At 45.8% G+C, this 19,841-nt stretch overlaps 1 long non-coding RNA gene across 1 annotated transcript in view; it reads right to left on the bottom strand.

The window, feature by feature from the left end:
- Positions 1-18,397, bottom strand: part of LOC134150491 (uncharacterized) — a 110,005-nt gene extending 91,608 nt beyond the window's left edge. The window contains exon 1 of the long non-coding RNA XR_009960661.1: positions 18,343-18,397. This is a non-coding gene — a long non-coding RNA (uncharacterized LOC134150491). The remainder of the gene's footprint in view (positions 1-18,342) is intronic.
- Positions 18,398-19,841: the final 1,444 nt, after the last annotated feature.

Genomic DNA, 19,841 nt, shown 5'->3' with positions numbered 1-19,841 from the left:
CATCAACAGCTGAAGCCAGATTTAATCCCTTGTATAGACAGAGGCCTGGGAAGCAAACGTAATTGGTTTTAATTTGTTGTTTGCTTGCATTTTCAATAATGAACACAGATCTTGGCACCCTGCAAAGCAAACTCTTTCCTTGGTTAGCTTTTCATTTGCTCCCCTCATTTCCATGCAGTGATATTAACTGATCCCCTACCACCACACTTCAGATAAACATTTCTTTTGGGTGCTTTAGAGCACACAGTCATTTCCTGCTTTCCTCCCCTGCCTCAGACCACCACTGGGCATTAATATCCTTCCAAAACATTTGGAAACTGCTACGGATAAGCTTGATCTCAGATTTAGGGCCAGAAAATGGTGGAAAAGCATAGTTAATGGAGTTAGCATAAGCCACACTTCAGCCCTTAAAGTAGCGCTTAAGTCCCTGCTGATTCCCTAGGCACTGCCAGTTTTCACCCATCCAGATTGGTGGGTAAACAGGCATACTGCAGTAAATTTTGCAGTCAGATGCTTGTAGAAGCACTTGGGAAGATCCAGGGACTAACTGTCTTCAAGCACAACAAATGCCTGGGTCTCGTTTTTGCAAGGCCGAGTTCCCTTTGAGTCTCATTCGAGTTGCACGTAACTGAAAACCGGGCCGCTTCACTGCAGTTCCGCAGAACACAGGAGTACGTGCTCAAGTCTTTGAGCAGGCCCCCTGGATGGCACCACAACTACGCTCACCATCATCATCATAAAAAAAAAAACATCCCTTCCAGAGAATTTACAATCTTGAGACAGACAAAAGACCAGAGAAAAATATTATCATTATCAGTAGTTTCTATGACTCAGGCCTGCCCAGAAGTCACAGACTATAGCAGTGCTGGGAACGAACTCCACATCTTAATTTCCACCCCCATCCTTTCAGAGCGCCCTTCTTCAGTATCCCTCTTCCCCTTCAGCATCCACCTTCCTCTTTAGGGGACCATCTAGTTCTGGAGACTAAAGCTGCCTTTTACAAGGAAGAGCCCTGCTGCTACTCAAGTTATTATGAAATCCTCCAAAGTTTCATAAATACCTGAAACAAACTCGACATCCAAACCCGGTTTACAACTCCCCACTCGAATCTATTAACTTCCGCACATGGGATCCTGCAAATTCTCCTGTAACACATGGTTCAAATCCCATGGGAATCCTAAAACGATTACACTGAAACTGAGACACCTAACGCCTTCCAGGAAGTCTTAAAGATGTTTTCCTTAGACATACTCCGCAAATCCTTTGCAACATAAAGTGACCTAATCCACAACGTTTGGGTATTATATTCCTACTGTGGATCTATTGCCAAATTCTCTCTATGCGAGTAATACCAACTAGGTGGCAGAGAAAACGCACATTCTAGCTTTCTACCTACCAGTGGTTTGAGATCTGCCACAGGTACCTATCTTGCAGAGCAAAGGAAGTAGGTTAAATCACACCTCCATCATACAGTAGAGACCATCCACTCTCCAACAAGTTACAGAGGAAACTGGTGCATGCTAGTCCTGGTGTTTTGGGTGATATTGAGTAACTTCATTGCTAGAGCTTGTCCAAGTTAAAATCCCGTATGACTGTATCTTCATTTAAAAGCTGTTCTTACTGTTTAATAGAGTAATTTTCTCCTGGTGGTCTTAAACTGAGGGCAGTTTCCAGCAGAGGTTGCTCCCTATTAAACTGTTAGTTGCTCCAGGGCTTAAAGCAGTGAAATCAGGTTTGCTATATGTGGGTGGCTTTTGTTCAAAAGCCTGATGACTAGACGCTAAAGTAGAAGCTTTACCAGTCAAAAGCTCCCCAAAGGGGGTCAGTGGAGAGAGGTACATTGCCACTAGCCACCACACACCTTCAGTCCTTTCCGTCACTCCCTGAAGCGGCTTCCAAGTCTACAGGTAACCTAAGATGAACATGCTTCTGACTTCTGTACCTAGCAGAAAAAAGTAGGTATACACATACATATAGCATAACCAAGACATTCTTCCCCCCCCCTCCACCTCACCATCCCAGCCTAAGCTCACAGCTCTTATGAGTGACAGTTAATAGCATACAAATGATGAGTTTGAAGAAGGATTGCAGCTATGTTTATAAATCCCAGCACAACGCTCTGCTTTTTTTAAAATAGAAGACCACAAACAACTTATGGTCAGGCCCAGGTCAATTCCAAATCCTTGTGCGCAGAGCTGTTAGCTGGCCAGTTATTCTTCATTCTCTCGTTACGCACCTGGTGATTTATAAAACAAAAGCCTTGTCCACAGCACGTTATTTCAAAGGTTGTTCCCCACCCAGGAGGGTGGGTGTTTCTCCCTACTTCAGTCAATTCAAATACTGATCTTGTCCTCCAGCACGCTCACGGTACCTCCTTGACTGGCAGCCTTGACACACGTATTCCCCATTCCATCATCCAGAACCTCAGGAATTATGAAACACTTCAGATTTGAGTGTTTTTTTTCAGGCCTGGCAAAATCTCACTTAATAAAGATTTCTGTTTTGGCAGCAGACTATTAACAACTGTTGCATGTCTGGTTTTCTCCTGCTTACATCTACCTTTTAACAGGAGCCTCTAGACCGTGCTTCCCAAGGTAAAGGTCCACAACATAATGCCAACAACCATAGAGATACACAAACTGCCCTCCCCTCAAACCCTGTATCTGATATCCCAATCAGGAAAGGCAATTAATCTGTTCAGAATCAGGCATGAGTAATAGCTATTATTCCTTGACATTTACTTGTTTTCTTCCAGGTCACAACAAGTAGTTATACAAGCAAATATCAAGCAAACAACTGCATAATTCAAACATGCCATTTTAGAAGGATTTCTGGAGTCATCACAAGCAAACCACAGGTCACAGGGGTACAGTTCCTTTGTAGTACACTGTTGTGTGTTTATTTGCAAGAGGGTCATATACTGAGTATATCTGAATTGCACTCTGTTTATGTCTGGCTTCCAAAATATCTCCAATTCTGGATCTGATAAAGGGACTGAAACTCAGGGCACTGAACATTCAGTTAATTTGGAATTTCAAAAGCTAACATAGGAGCATGCATGGAAGTTGAGGTCCCTTTACTCTTCCCAGACCCAAGCAGTTCAACTGTCCTACTGTGAAGTTCAATCTCTGGGTAGATCTGTGCTAAGATTAAAGCGATTTGCATTCGAGCTATTTTTAAATCTATTGCCTGAAGCAGAAGAAACATTACAGCAATGTGGGATCCACCTGCACTTCCTGCCTGAGCAATTACCCAAGGTTGAGCTCTAACTACTAGGATATGAACAAGATCCCACTCTGCCATGAGGTCAGCAGATACAGTGACCACCTAGGCAGGCTCCGCTCTCATTTATCAACTGTCATCTGGGAGGACTTGGCTGGAGAGGCAGCACTAGAACAGCTATAAACTGAACTCTCGCATCTTCATCTGAATTTTCTCTTCTAGTATATTTGGTTTTGCTGCTTTCCCTTTAGTCAAATGAGCTCCTACAGAACCAACGGAGGCATACGAATACACAGCGGCACATCTGGGTGGAAAGCCTGATAAAACACACACTACTAAAGAAGCCGCCACCATGACTTATCTGAACAATTACGCAGCTCTCATTCTGCACTCAGCTGCTTTTCACCTACCAAGACAGGCAGAAGGGTTCCCACGCTGAACACAATACTCAATTTAAAGTGCATCAGAAATAACTGAGCTAAATCAAAGCATAAGAACTAGCAGCAGAAGTGATCCAGCAGATGTTTCTCTAAGCGAGCTTTCCAAAGCAATGTTTGTCTTTAAGCCACCCTCTACAGTGCACACCCAGCAGTAACCCTGCTCACCAGCTCAAACAGTTTGCTACTACCAAACACTGCCACACTAATATCTCCACCCTCCATTTCATACAGGATTTACTAAGTTTCCTGTGACTGGACAGCCATGAACACCCATCAGTACCATTTTGCCCACTCACTTCCACACCCTGCCCGTGCCAATGGTTTTCTGCATTCTGCCTCTCCAAGTGTTCCAAGAGTTGTAGTGCCTCTCCAAGCAGTACATTTCAGTAACAGCTAGGTCAAGCTTATACTCAGATGTGCAATGCCAGTTCTCCCATGTGTTAGCCAAGCTCTTCACATTCATGTGGTAGCAATTAAAGGTTGTCTTCTCTTCTGCCTTAGTGGCATCCCAGTCGGTCTTTTTTTGGATGCAGTGCACATCATGCATCTCCTACTCCTCTGATAGGCCTCCTGCCACATAATACCATCACCAGATCATTGCCTTGTTATGAACTAACAGCCCTTTCTCCTGGGGCCATTCACATGGCCAGTACCCTAGCCTAACACACTGCAAGGAGATTTCCCAAGTCTGGTGAGGAAAATACCCTCCATCCCCTTACTTGGCAGTATTTGTAACTGAAAAGGAAAAAAAAAAAAAAAAAAAAAAGGTTTTCTTCCCCTCTGCCTTTTATTTGCAGGGGAGAGATTTAACAGTATTATACACAGCTGCAGGAAATTCTGCCTCTGTTATGGTACAGATGTGGCATCACATCTGGACTTGCTCTACATGATATTTTGTCCTTCCTGCTCAGCTGCATAGACCAGAACAACTAAGATGAACAGAAAAGTACACATGAGCCATGCTGCAGTTGCAGATCTGCAGGATGAATTCGCTAAGCGGCACTGCCACTGCAGTAAAACCTCCTGGCCCCCAGACCTACGCTGGGCCGTGTACACCGCCTCACTGCATGATAAGGATCTATCAGCCCAGAAACAGAGCAACTTCTGCATCTTTCTCTTTAGGATTGGCACATCAATTGATTCAAAGGGACAAAATCCCCTAGGAGTATGGGCTCATTGCAATACACACAGCTGCAATAAGCCAAGCAGAGAACAGGTATGTCCACAGCTACAAGGTGTTATAACAATAGTAAAAACAGCCACTCTGTATTTGGAAGAAAGCCACGAGGATTATTTGTATCGTGTGATGATGAAATAGTTTCTAATCCAACAGTAACTAAAAAAGATGTTAAACCACAGCTAGTAAATGAGGTATTTTGAAATCAGCAGTCCCAGAGAACTTGCATTGAAGATTTGAAAAGCCTGGCCAAGGAGCGCTCTGGATCATTAATGTTGGTTTTTAATAAGTCTTTGGAACACTGATGGCTGGAAGAAAGCTAATGCTGTGCCAGAGTTTTAAGAGGATAGAAACAGGATGACCCACATAATTATCCACCTGTGACCCTGACTCCCATCCCAGGTGAAATAATGGAACAGCTGTAAAAGAACTTCATTAATAAAGCATTAAAGGAGGGTAACAACACATGCCAACAGCTTGGGTTTATAGGAGGCAGATTTGTCAAACCAAGTTGAGTTTTTTCTTTTTTTTTTCTTTCCTTTTTCTTTCTTTCTTTAAGAGTTGAATGTGTTTCTTAAACTTGCAAGCTGATGTTAAAAAAAAAGGACAAAGTTTTTACAGTTTAAAGCCAACCAAAGCCTTACAAAAATCTCAACCTTCCTATCCCTGTGGAAAGTCCACCAAAACAGTTACAAAAACCCTGATGCAAGCCAGGAAATTCTGGGGTAAGATGGGCAAGAGATCGTTGAGTCACCACAAGCTGTGGAAAGCCACAATAGAATGAGCAAAGGAAAAGGAGCAGCCATCATTGGAATTTCCCTAGTGCTAAGTGCAGAACATTCATTCTCACTCACTGCTCTGGATTTCCTTGGCTCAACACTTCCACAACCGAGAAGCATGTTTGCCTCTAATTAGTTTCTTCTTCAGTGCAACACCTTCATGCCATTGACAAAGGCTTCATTTAGTTAAAAACCTAACTCAGGCAAACTTAAGTGCAAGCAAGAACACCAACAGCGCTTCCAGGTACACACCAAAGATGTGCCTCCGACGCTCGGAAGTGCCAATGAGAGCCAGAACAAAACCCTATTCTATACTGATGGTAAGAGACCGGTAAGTGCATTACATGTTGCGATGTCTTTGGGCCCTCACCCAAGAGTAAGAAAAGAAATGAGGAGGAGAGTGAGTTGAAGCAACCGAAGTGTTGCTGCCCACACGATCTTCCAGTATGAAGCAATGGGTAACCAACAGCCAAGCTGCCTAATGCATTTCATCTCCAGCTGCATCTCTGCCCTGCCTGAGGCTTAAGAGCAGCCCTCCTCCCTTGCCCCTTCCTGGGAGGTCAGCTATGGTGCAACCTTTACTTAAAGGCCAGTTCTGAAATACTAAAGCCAAAAGTTTTTAGCCACAACCCTGTCATCTTCTTCTCGTTTTATGCCTGTGTTGGGGAGTTCCAGGTGGAACAGTGGCAGGTGGCAGTCATTCTTCACTACAAAAATCATTAGCACACAGCTAGACACCTCAGATATCACCCCCCACTCTGCCAAACAGCTGGCCTGCCCTGGGCATCCCTGGGATGGACAGGCAGAGGGGCTGTGAAGAATTTCAAAATCCCCTTGACAGTCATTGCTGAGCCTATATGACTTCATCTCTGTTACTGTTATGTTTTTGAGAGTCAAGAATAACATCAACTTTCCATATCTTGTGGTTTTTGGAGGGTGTGAATAAATTCTCTCGCTGTGACTTATTTAGGTATCAGTAAACCCGGCCCTGCACTGGTGAAGCCACTGAGCAATAGAGAAGGCCCACGGTAGAGATGTGGCAGACTGATTCAGTTAAGGCATCGTGAGGTCCCAAATGTCAAGCCAGAACAGTCAAAAAGAACTGCAGAGCACTCTCACGTTCATTAGACATCTACTGTCTAAAACTCAGAACTTTTTAAACATGAACTTATTTTCCTTTCCTAAGTTCGGTTTCATACCTCATACACCTGAATGAGTAAAAAAACACCAAAAATCAAGCCAAGACAGACTTGGGCCCTTTCAGACCACCAAGAATCTAGGAATCTCCAAAAACCCTTAGATAAAAACAGCTTGTTGGCATATGAATAAGAAAAGCTAGGTCACAGTGAACTCCACACTGTCTCCTTTCCAAAGGAAAACCCAACAGGGTTTTTAAATACAAGCATCATTTGGTCAAACAGTCACTGGAAGGAGAGTACACCTTGGAAGGACTTACAACTAGGCCCTCAGAGCCTTATTCTGCTGATGTTGCTCAGGTTGCCTGCTTGAACTACAAAGCAGCTTAGAGCTAGTAGTACGCGTTAGGCCATGCTAACCAAAGGACGAGGAAACAAAGCTGGCTTTGGTCTGAGGGTGCATTCAGCTCTTCCTCAGGTCTGGCACTCTAACCGCACGTATTTTCACTAATGCAGATCTCTGAATTCTCAGGGCTGGCAAACACAAGGAGAGCACGACGAAGGAAGACTCCTAGAGCTTGAATGCTTCCGAAAGACAAACCCGCACCCACAGTGGTGAGGGCTTCTTCCTCCCTCACCTGAGTTTCTTCCTTCCTCTTTTCAAAACCTTCGTGAGGGTCTTCAGTGTGCTCCGCAGCTGAGCCCACAAAAACACACGATAAGCCTCCATTTTACTCCAGTTGATTTGGAGCACAGCTCAAAAGGAATAAGCCTCTTACAGGAACAAGTGCATGAAGAACAGGAGAAGGAGAGGGACCTCATTTAAGATTATACAAGGGGAAATTGCAAAAAAATTACCTAAACCTTTAGAAACATTTATATTTTGATTTCATGTAATATTACTTCCTGGTTTCCAGCACATATTCCCTGGGCGTCCCCTATCAAATATCAGGCAGTATTAAATCACTGATCCCTGATCCCCGTAGCTCTCAGAAAAACATCTGTACTAATTTGTTGGTTTTCCTTAACACGAGGGCCAGATGAACTCCTCCAGGGCTCAGCCAAGTGAGATCGCTGACAGATGCGGAATGGAAGCGCAAAGATTTTTCCTTTATTAAAAATAAGGTTCCATACTGCAAGCCCCCAGTTTGTAGTTTGCCAGAGCGATGAAATGACGCGCGGCAACCTTGATCCAACACTGTTGTGGATACAAAAAAACAGCGTTCTTACCTAATGCTACTCTACTAGCAAGCGATTTCTGACAGCCCAGCCAAATTGGCACGGGCTGACTAGGTGCGGGGTCTGGTGACTGGATACAGAGCTTTTTTGCTAGGGGTCTCCTAAGTAATCCAGATGCATACAAAGCTCACAGCTCTGTGAGAACTGAAAGTTTGGCACTCACCTCACCACTCGCAAGGCTCTGACTCAGTTTCTAACAGATTCAGTTGAAGGAGTTCAACAGGAAGCTGCCTGCTTCACAGGGGCGGCAGATCCTAATGTAAGCCACCCCTCCTTGCTGTTCACAATACGCCACATTGACCCAAATCATCAGCAAGGGCTGCTTAGAGAGGAAGCTACAAGGCCCCATAGGAACGGGCTAGCACCATCTTCTAGAGCAATTCCTTGTGCCCTCAAAACTTTCTTGACTTGTTGCATGTGTTCAGGAAGAACACATGCTAAAGGTAAACCAGGTAGTTTGCAGAAGCGCGTCAGAAGACTTCTCTTGCAGAGAAGTCAAGAATTAAAAGGGGCAATCTTTAGTTCGCTCCTGTCACCTTAGTTCTGCCTCTCTACATTCAAATCATGCAAGACAAGACAAGGATTTTTTTCCAAGTGTGAGCTCATAAACAAATAATATTGTACTCTAAGTAGAATCAAGTTTGCGTACTTAAATATAGGTGATAACATGAAAAAAAAGTCTTGAAACAAAACACCTTCAGCTTAGCTCCCACTGAAACCAAAGCCTCTAAGATAATAAATGCTGCTTTTGGAGCACCGAGCATGCCACATCAAGACAGACCACTGGTATGCTCTTTGAGCGCGGCCAGTCTTTCATGCTTCAGCATTTGCTACACAGGCAACCACAAAACACATCCAACAGAGATCCTTACTCGCGTTTCCCCCCACCACTGCCAAGCAACCTCGCTCTAAGTCCAAGGAGTGCCTTGTAACTTATCTTAGGTACTGCCAGAGCAGAGGCCTAGGAAACTTGTCAACAAAGGCTGTGAAGTTTGGGCTGCAGTGGACAACTGACTGGCATCCTCAGTTGCAGGGCAATTAGAGGCTCTAGATCCCTGGGATGTTTTTGCCCCCACCACCACACATGCTGCAAAGAGAAAGCTGGACCAGCGACTACCAGCAGTTTTCTGTTGTTCTAGATAGTCTCTCATTGAGAAAACAATGCATCTATTCAGTAAGCGTCAGGGGTTTATTTCATTTCATATCAAGCTCAATGAGAATACACAGCTTTCTTTTAAGAGCTGCATGAGGTTCTACCACCTGGGAGAGAGGGCAGGAACAAGAGCCTTGGCAGACTTTCACCTAATTTATCTACATGGAGAAACACATGGAATAAAGTAGTTCAAACACTTCCCCCTGGACCCTCATCCTGGAACAGGATTGTGCAGTTAGAGTGTTTCACTGGAATTTCCCTGTAAAGGCACAAAGGGGATGCACTGTGAGGCTTTTCTCAGGCCAATTAGCACATTACAAATTCTGCTTTAATACCCTAGGAAAGGGGGACGTTCTCTCTTCATCTGGTGGGTTTTGTGGTATGGATGCTCCCCCACACACACCCTGTGCAGGAACTTGTACCCTTCATACAGGACGCTGAGGGGGTAGCAGAGCCTGCCCTTGTATCAATATGTTCCTTTTAATTTAGCTGCTACATGGCTGCCAAGGAAGGACCTACTCGCATGTTTAACTCCAGACATGTGGAACTCCCTAAGAAATTCCCCACAGAACTAGTCAACACGACATTACCTCTGCACAGGAATGAATCATATCCATTTGCCAGCGCTGGTAGTTCATGTGGGCATTCCCCCTTCGGGGAATTCTCCGCAGTAACGATACAGAAACAGCACGGAGAAACAAAACCCGCATCTCTCCATCAGAAGCTCGAGGATGCATCCCAGCCAGGGGTATTGGTCAACCCATTGACAGGCTGTATCTGTTTTCAGTAAACTTTTATAGCCTGTCAATGTGCTGAATCCTAAGCAATAAAATCTGTGTAATAAAAAAAAAAAAAAAAGTCTTGCACTCCCAGTGTCCTTTTCTTTTTAATTTGAGGACAGCTGGGATGGACTGAGTCAGGGCCAAGTTCATAAGATGTTTTTGAAAAAAAAATCAGTTTTAATTACAATGGGAATTTTCAGAGCCTCCTTCTGGAGAGAGCAGCCATCTTCAAAAGTGACAGCATTTCCAGAGCTGGCTTACCTCCCAGGATTTGAACAGGCAAGGAAAGCAAAGTTCAGAGAGTAGACTGGTTTCAGGTTTGGCCTGAAGAATCATAAATTGGACTTTAAAGTTCCAGGGAAACTATAGGATGGTTTGAGTTACCAGGTTATGTGCTCCAACTCTAGCTTACTGACCAGAAGAGATGATTGCAGAACATCACCTTCAGTGGCTGTCTTGACGCATAATCCTGGTACAGATGAGAAACTTGAACACCGTTAGTTGGCACTTTTGTGGATTTAACCCTGCCTGACTTCTCCACAGACTTTTGTAGGAAGCCAGGGTATGAAACAGAGTTTACATTTCTGCACTGCTGCCAGACACTTGCATCTCAGTTTGGGAAAGGGCCATATTAAGGGCCATATTTAGCCAGCTTAAATGCCATTCAAGTCCCAGCATCTAGTCAAATGGAGAGAGAGAGAGAGAGATAGACAGACACTCAAGAACAATTAAGAGATCTCAGCAAAGCACTAACAGGAGACAACGGGACCACAGACACTGCTCTTGGGCAGCTAGCAGCCTTCAGTCTCTCAATTCCCTACCTTTAGGAGAACAATGTTATCTCCATCTTAACAAGCACATTCAGAGTACAGATATGCTGCCCATGGTAGCAGGCTCTATAGCTCTCAGTATAGACAGCCTAATCCCCAGGCCAACTGAAGGCCATTTACCAAAGCTTTTACCCAACTGATGGCTGGTCCTGATGCCTGGTTATCAGGCAGAGTTTCCACTGCTTGAAGTAGGGCTTCGATAAAAGCTTTTCTCTCTGGGCTGCAGAAGTAAGAGTAAGCAGGAGACATTTTCCCTGCTAACACTGTTTGGACTGTCAGTCACCCCTAGCTTTGGTGCTAGTCATACACAGGCCCAAGATAAAGTTGTAAATACCAAGCCCCAGCGTGCGGCTAAGGGAGGAGGATTCCTGCGCATACGGTGCAAACAGCTGTAGCTGGAGACAGCTGCTCTCCACCAGCACACATTGACTGATGGAGTCTCTCACTGAGATGTCAGCTTTTGCTAGTCTTTTCAAAAAGATAAGTCACTAATGACTGTTGTTTAAATGATTCTTGGCAGGAAGAAAAACACAGAGGTCCTTTATGAAGAGTTGCTCTTTATCTGTCAGAACAGCAGTGCCAGTTCATTTTTTTGTTTTCATGCTATATGTTGTCTCTGGGGTAGGCTGGGGAATGAACAGCTTTCCAAGTTTTCCCTGCTAGATCTTAATGTCCAAGACATGGACTGCCTGCTTGAGTCATATGATCATAACTCCTAATATCTCCTCTTCAATTTTTAAGTGCTTTCATTACTGATGAAGAGTGGGGAACCGACTGCCAACTGTCTGAACAGCCACAGGAAAGGAAAAGCTGCTCTGCCCTTACAGAGAGGGACCAGCTCAGACTGGCAACGTGACCTGGCCATCCATCCCTGGTAAGGAGTGATTTACACTGATGAGCAGCCTCCGGTCAGACCGGTTTCGCGCAGGATCCCAGATAGCTCTACTAACAATCAAGCTGGCCAGAAAGCAATTTAAGAGTACTCAACGTGCACTCTCTAGGTGGCAACACAAAAATACAAAGAGCAAAGCCTACGAGCCACACCCTGGGCACCCGGGGGCAGGGAGCTCATGGCAAACTTGCACGACTTCCAAAGTGACTCCCTTTCCGCTTTCCCCTCTGCCTCATTGGTATGTCTTGTATCCCTGCAGATTCCAGCCTCCGCTGTGCGGAAACTAGCCCTACGCACAGCAGGAAAGCCCAGCCTGAAGCTTTCCCAAAGGAAAAAATATACAGAAGACTGCATTAGCCAGATCCCCTTTTAAGGGGCAGGAGTCGTTCCTATGAGGCCAGCTCTCAGCCAAAGGGTGCCGTGCCACCAGAGCAGGGACAACAGGCTCTGGCTCAGGCCAGGCCTTTCCCACACGACCTCAAAAAGGTCGTTCCTTTCCTCCTCGGCACAGACACTGAAAGCCAGACAGCTTTACCAGTTGGTGAGAATTCACAAGTGCCTGAAAAGCATGTCGAGAGACTCCGATGACAGGTACTATGCAAGTGCAAGCTCTATTATATCATTCTACCGTCCTCTTTGCCAAAGATCTGCCTTTACAGAAAAGATCCAGACACCAAATAGGTTATTAAGTGAGCATGCCTGACAGTAGTTCAGCTACATAGAGATGTTAAATAGTAATAATAATGAAACAATATTCAGCATTTGACGATGCTGTACCTCCTCAAAGCACTTCACCAAAACGTTAACTGATTATACCCAAAATAAATTGCTCACAGCTGTTACTGAGATCCATGAGGTGTTCAAAAGGAACAGATAGAACATCATCCATCCTGGATCATACCATAGTGTAATCAAGAGCTCAAAGGAAATAACTTGCAGGGAGTTCAGTTTTTTTAGTGCTCTTCCACTGTATACCGCAAAGCACGCTTTACTGTTAGGAGTAGCGGCATGGAGGCCCAGAGCTACTTCCACTAGACTGCAGGAGAAAGTTGTGACAGTGCCAAAGCCTTATTCAAAGCTCAGTGTCATACTATTAAAATTCCTATTCTTTATCTTAGAAGCAACAGCTGCATGCCAGACAGCTTAAGGCATCTGTGGTGTTTATAGCAGCAACCAGGACACCACAGATTTGGCCCTGTTGTAAACACTGCACTCATCTGTCTTAATTTAAATGGGCAACTCACTACTGCAATTCTGCAGCACGTAGAATTAAGACCACTTCCCCCAGTCCATTCACAGTCACTGCATTTACACAATCACCATGTGCTTTTCCTCTGCCAGTCTTGCCAACTCCCAAAACAAGCAACAGGGAAAAACAGTTTCAGGTGCATAACACAAAACCTTTTTATTATAGCAACTGCTTGGTAGCACACATATGCTCAACAGAGCACCACGGCACTGCATCTATATAAACCCAGGAGAAAAGTATTATTTCCACATACGACTGTTGGCCTGCTTGCCAACACTGGAGCTAGTTCCTGGCCTGCTCCTTGCCAGAGCACAGCATTTGCCTAGGCAGCTGCCTGGAAAGACATGAGTAGGGACCTGGCACCTGCAATAATTACTAAAGTATAAAGGGTCGTTTGTTCACAGGGCTGCAGGCTGCTCATTCACAACACGTGGCTGAACTCTGCCATGGCCCACTGTTCGCCACTGACCCACTGTGCGGTTTTCCATCTAGCTGTCCCAGAGGAGAGAGCTCAGAAGAAAAACCCCCAAGAAGCACAAAAACTACTACTAATTTAGCGTCCTTTCACCACAGCATTAGTCTTGGTCTTTTTATTCTACTCTCCACCAAAAGCAAAGCAGCCTGTTCAGAGCAATACAAACACCTTGCTCTCTCATAACTAGACGGCAGTGGTGCAGCGTATCGGGCCAGATGTGCTAGGGAAAGAGTAGCAAGTGCCCCAGGTTGAGAGTGGAGGACACAGGGAGCATCATCCCAGAAGAAACCTACAGCAACCAGCACGCACCAGCACTGAGGGGTCCGGGAGAACTTCAGAGTCTGGGGCCAGGCTAGGAAGAGACATAGCAGCACAGTGTCTCACAAAAAGCACAGGCAAGGCTGCAGGACAGGAGCCAGGCACTCTGGGCAGCACCACACAGGCCCACCTAGAGTTCTTCTGGTGCAGACAGCAAGGACAGAGGTGGAGCAAATAGCTTCTGTGTCCACCCAGGATTGCAGAGCACTGCAAGGAGCTCAAGTCAGGAGCGGGAGGAGTCAAAGCTTGCTAGCAAAGAACAGCTATGTAGAAGACACACTGACAAGGCCCACACCTAGAAGAATAGCAACCTCTCATTTCCTTGAGTATTAAAACCCACAGTACTCAAAGGCTCAGAAGAGTTTTTGTTTCAGCCTTTTCTACCATTTGTACACAGTGTACTGGAGGTCATCCTGCAACACACCAACATCTCCGAAGATTCCCACAGTGACTACGCTTAAAATGAAGCTTCCAGTACCCTTCAGGAAAGCAAGATGGCTTTAAAGCTGACATGCACCAGTAATGGAGACAACAACCTATTTAAAAGCAGAAGAGTTTGGCCAGGGACCACAGCCTAAAGTGCAAAGAGTACTGTAGCATTTCTCTGGTATGCCCCCAGGTCATAACGCTTTGCCTCAAAAGTGGCAGTCTGGCAGTTTCCATAGGGCAGTAGGTTTTGTTTTGCAAATCCTGCATTATTGCAGAAGAATCATGTCCTCGCACTGTGCCTGCATGAAAGATTTTAAGCACATCTTTGCAACGCTCACCCTGTACAGCACGTCACCTTGGGATGCACGCTGAAGGACACTGGCATGGAACAATTGTACAGCATCATATGCTCCGATATCACCACACAGCATACCAACTCAAGAACACTTCAGATGCTGAAGGCATTAGGCATGGCCCGATGTCAACAGACAACGCTACGCTGGGCACAGAGAGGGAAGTGGCAAGAAGTGCTGCAGAGCTAAGTGAAAAGAAACATTTTCAGATGCAGCTTTATTGTTTAGCACCCAGACTCTAACTGGTAAGGCAGACGGTCAGCAGGTTACATTGCTGCTCAGAACTGAAGCCTGTGTGAAAATACAGCTAAAAAAGCACTGTGTGCGGGGCTTCAGAGTAGAAAGAGCTCAGACCTGTCTCAAGTCAGCCCTGAAATACACTGACAGGACTGCACAAGGGCTGCAACAGAAGAGTTGCCAGGTCAGGTGTGAGCCATGCCCATAGTTAAGCACTGCAGAAATAAGGCACAGGTTGCATCTGAAGTGCTCTTCATGGCCTTCCCTCACTCCCCAAGGGCTGCAGTAGGGAAGGAGGCTCTATGTACCCACATGCTCAAGGGACAAGACATGGGGAAGGGGAAAGCGCACACACAACACCTGCTTGCTCATTGCCTGAATCTAGTCAACACCATCAGCCTCTCACTTAAAAAAAAAAAAAAAAAAAAAAAAAACAAATACAGCTTCTCCCATCCAAGCCTCTCTCCTTCCCCTTCTGAGCTCATTCATGGCTCAGACTCCGGGACAGCTGCCTGCTTGCCAAGTCCCCCCAGCTCACTCCTCACCAAAGCACAGAGCAACATGATCAGGATGATAGCTGGGCCAGCTGTTAGAAATCACTGCAGAGCTGAAAACAAGTAAAGCAAAAGCTAAGAAAAAAAAAAAAAAACAGCAGAAAGCCCCCTTGCTCCTTTTCCTCTGCCTGGCCATTGCGCTCTCCTGGTTACGACCATCGTTAAATCACCAAGTAAGCCCTGGCCAAAGTGACAGATCGTTAAGAATATTTAAAAAATACAACGGGTGGGGACAACCGAGCCAAGGGACCAGGGACTAGGCAGTGGATTTTTTCACACCTAGACGGTTGTTTTGAATGCAGCCCAGGTCGATAGAAGTGACCTCAATCCTGTCGGGGACTGATGCCAAACTCCAGGGTGAAGTTTCCCCTTCCAAGCATCAGCAGAGCCCTGCCAATGTTCATGGCATTGCACAAAAGGTGAGTTGTCTGCCTACGAGGGTCCACAAGATCCACAGAACTCATTTGAAAACATCATTTCATTTAAATTAGAGTGTATGAAAGCAAGTAACAGAGTCCACACCCCTGTGAAAGCATGTGATTTTCTACAGGATGACTTGCACAGTGGGCTACCAAATGTCTTTGCCTGACACTAAACATCATTTAAGAGACATTGAGAAGCTGGAGAACAGAACAGGGTGTCTGCTCATGGACTAGGCAGAGATCAGAAAGTGTGCAGAACTATCCCATGCATCTTCCTGCAGCTTGTTCCCCCCCACACCTCTCTCCCAAACCAAGGGGGCAGCCAACCAAAAACACTGGAGCAGCAACACTCAGCCAGTGTCAAACTTCATTTTCACAGCATATCACCTCACTCCACTGCCTTAAAGGCAGGTCCTGCCACCCCTCTATTTTCAGCAGAATGCCCCAGGCAAGATAGGGTCTTGCAGCTGACTTCAATTTGAAGCTATCACAGGAGCTAACATGATTGTTCCACCTGCCTTCTGCTTCCTGCTGGCAGGGGCCATTTCAGTGGCAGCACCAGGCCACACTCTTCTTCAGCATCCTACTGCCTGCAGGAGACTCAAATCAAGGAGGAAGAGTTTGGGGAATTTCCCTCAAGACTTTTGGTGCCTCTTTGCCTCTGGTGGTGAGACAGGGGTCCAGGAGAATATGCCGCTCAGTCTGCACCACCACCTGCAGCCCTAGAGTTGCCCAGACATATCCAGAGCACCAGGACTCTTAGACTTGTCTCCAGGCCACCTTTGAGCTGGACAAGCTCCAGAAAAGGAGCTATCAGCTCCACTTAGCTTTGCTGCAGGCACCTCCAACAAGGCAAATCCAGAGGTTACACTCCCCATTGCACAGCTGGAAACAAGGTTGCAAAAAAAGAAACACAGCAGACAGTTCCAGGATGTGCCTGTACTGCCCTTACTCTTCTCTTCAGAACACTGCTATTCCTATCCCATGTGTCCCTCCAAAAATGCCCTCCCAGCTCCAAGTTAAGCATTCAGCTTTCACAACAGAGGAACTTCATCCCTGCCATTTAGAGGACTCTTGGTTCTTCAAAGATAACATTCATTGTACACATACTTCAGCAACCCCATGGGTTCCTGCATGCTCTTAGTAGAATAAGAAACAACTGATTAGTTATGAGAAAGTCTTGTCCAGATGAATTGCTCCCTTCCCTTCTTCCATCTGCCAGAGAGCTGGTCTCTTCCTTTGGAGAGGCAGGTCTATCTACCACAGGAGGCTTAGGTTAGAGAACACAAAGGGCTATCATTTTTGGTGAGAACAGGAGTCTCTCCAAATACTCTACTGTCACCTTCATCAAGACTAACCCTTCAGACTTGTCCTCAAAGGCCCGCTGGTGTCATCTGAGTCCCAGTTCCCCTCTACCTCTTACTCCCTCGCAAACCACAGGCTCAGCCCCACAGTTTGCAGATGCATAATGCAGGCACATTTCTCCCTAAACAGGCCTCCTGGGTAACTGTTTTCTTTCTCTTCCATTCCCTTATCCTCTCAGGCTTTGCTGTATGCACAGACGACAGGACAGATGTAGAGGCTGCTGCAGCCCAGGACGCCCTGTGGGACAGTAATTGGAGGATGAGGTAAGGCAGAAGGAAGCGGGTGCTCCAGACTGCAGGGGAAGGACAGCTGTGGCTGTTCCGATGATTTGGAGTAAGCTAATTGATAAATACCAGAGCTGGATCTGAAAGAAATCTGGGCATTCACAGCCAGAAAAGCCTAAATGCTTTGGAAGAAGCCCTGGCCTTCATTGCGCAATTGCTAGGCAAGATACTCACTGTACTCAGATGGTGAGAGGCCAAGAGAGGACAAGGGAACATGCCCCTTCAGTCAGTATCATTCAGTCCAAAACGCAGCTCAGCAGAGGCCTTCAGCCTCCCGTCTACCAAAAATCACAGCCCCCCAAAGCCAACACTGCAAATTATTCTGTGCAATTATCACTGGAGAACTCAGTTTAAGAAGCAAGACTTCAGCTTCCCTCAAGACTTAGAAAAGTCAAAGGTATATAACATCCTGGAGAACCAACCTACACAACTCTCACAGTGCTTAAGTTTTAAATCTCACCATTTAAAATCTCGGAGTAGGCTCAGTTACAATGAGGACTGAGCACTCCTTCCACAACAAGGCTTAAAAACACAACCAAATGCTAGGTAAGCTGAGAACTGTGAGCCCATTAGTTGGAAGCTTCACAGCATTAGAGGACCCAGCCTTCTGGCTATCTAGACTCTTGGCATTGATTAACATCACACATTAAAACAGCATTACCATGGTTACACTGCTTCAATCACAGCCTTATGAGGAAGAACTCAAAAACGTCAATGAATTCACTTAATCATCAGACACATCAGATCTGTTCCTACTACCCCATGGGTTCACCAACTCCCACTCCATCACACAAGCATACAAACAGCAACCCAGGTCCAGCCAGAACCTTCTCCTTCACCCCAAGCAGTTACTTTGTAGCTCAGGATGATCTAACCATTACAGAAAAAAACTGGGTAACAGGAAGAAGGAAAGTTTTAAATCAACCTAGAAAAAAAAGTCAGGGCATAACACGCTCACATCCTCCTTGCTACTCCTCAAATTTCTCTGCCCCCACAAGCCTCTTACCACAAAGAAGACACCAAACATCCTAAGAGAGCTGCTAGAGCTGCTTCTTTCATCCACACCTTCAAAATCTGAGGCCTCAGCCTCAGCTGAGCCTAGTTATATCAATTCCATCTCCCCCACAGCCCTGAGAGGACTGGCTGGTTGGAGTCACAAGGTTGACCTCCTTCTCTTCCCCATACAGGGGAGTTCACTTGGTTAACCCTCTCCCTCCTTTGTGTTTCCAAAATAGACACAGATGTCCCAGGGAATTGTCTTTCAGATGAACCTTGAAGTCACTGCAGCTGACTGATACTGGAAGGAGGCAGGAAGCCCTGTATGTCGACTCTTTGTTTTAAGCGCTTCATAAAGCTTAGAGAAAGCACCGGGAACTATTGCGTAAGAAATCGTACCCGACTCCCAGCCATACGCCTGGAAACGCAAACCAGGACGTACACATAACCCATACGCACAACACACCCACAATAGGTCCACGGATACACACGCTAAGAACGTCAGTTCTCGTATGCACTGACACGTTCACAAAATTACGCATTTATTCCAGACAAAGAGTCAGTGACGTGCACTTCCAGCCACAGCAGCAGGATGTAAAGAAAGCCCGCATGCATACACACATGCATACATACGCACACAAACACAAAATACACGTGCACACTATTGTGTGCAAGTTATCTATCTTCCTTTTGTACTTGGCTTGGCTGAACAGCCTGCTCTCTGAGGGCTTGGCACAGTAGATATCCAGGCTAAGATAAACACCAGACAGCTGCTGGGAGCCAGAGATATTTTGGTGATTAACAGCTGTGTGGGGCTATACAATGGAGACCCCCCCCCACCTCGACCCTTCATGCCCGTGATCCCTCCAGAACAGGCTGTTTCAGTTCAGATTTCTGTTTGTCAGGCAGAGGCTGGAAGTGATCGGAAGAGACTGCAGAAGTCACAAGTGGGAAACCTGGCTAGAGAAGCCACTGCCCAAAAGCCTGTCCCTTCCCTCTTGTTCCCCCACTGCAGAAATGACATGGCTTATCTCAAGGTTTCTCGAGTCCATGAAGAAATAGGACATATCAAAAAGCTTACAGTAAAGCCTGTTCTTATGGTATTTATGGTTTACTTCAGAAAAGGGTCTCACAAGTGTGTGGATTTGAGGTCTGTTTTCGAACAAACCTCAGGCCTTTTGGAAACGTGCTTATCTCCACTTAGGACAGACATGTAGCAAATGACAGTATTCCTCGAAGAGGGGAGGTTGGGAAAAGGAGACAAAGGTATTGGGACAAGAATGGTACTGCTACTTGAGGAAGACAAAAGAAGGATTATCACCCCATTGTACTGCCAGGGAACAGGGATGCATAGTGGTTACAGCTGATGATTTCCAAAGAGCACAAAGAAATTCCCAGTCCAGTGCTCTGACTGGAAGAACAGTTTCTTTCTCAGCTCCAAAGGAGAACAGCAGCTGCGGTGGGACTGCTGAATGGAAGCCCGGCCCAAGCAGCAGCAGCCTAGGACCG

The sequence above is a fragment of the Rhea pennata genome, chromosome 24, assembly GCF_028389875.1.
Source record: "Rhea pennata isolate bPtePen1 chromosome 24, bPtePen1.pri, whole genome shotgun sequence".
Classification (NCBI taxonomy): domain Eukaryota; kingdom Metazoa; phylum Chordata; class Aves; order Rheiformes; family Rheidae; genus Rhea; species Rhea pennata.
The sequence above is the reverse complement of the archived record's forward strand: the minus strand, read 5'-3'. Positions and strand labels throughout refer to the sequence as shown.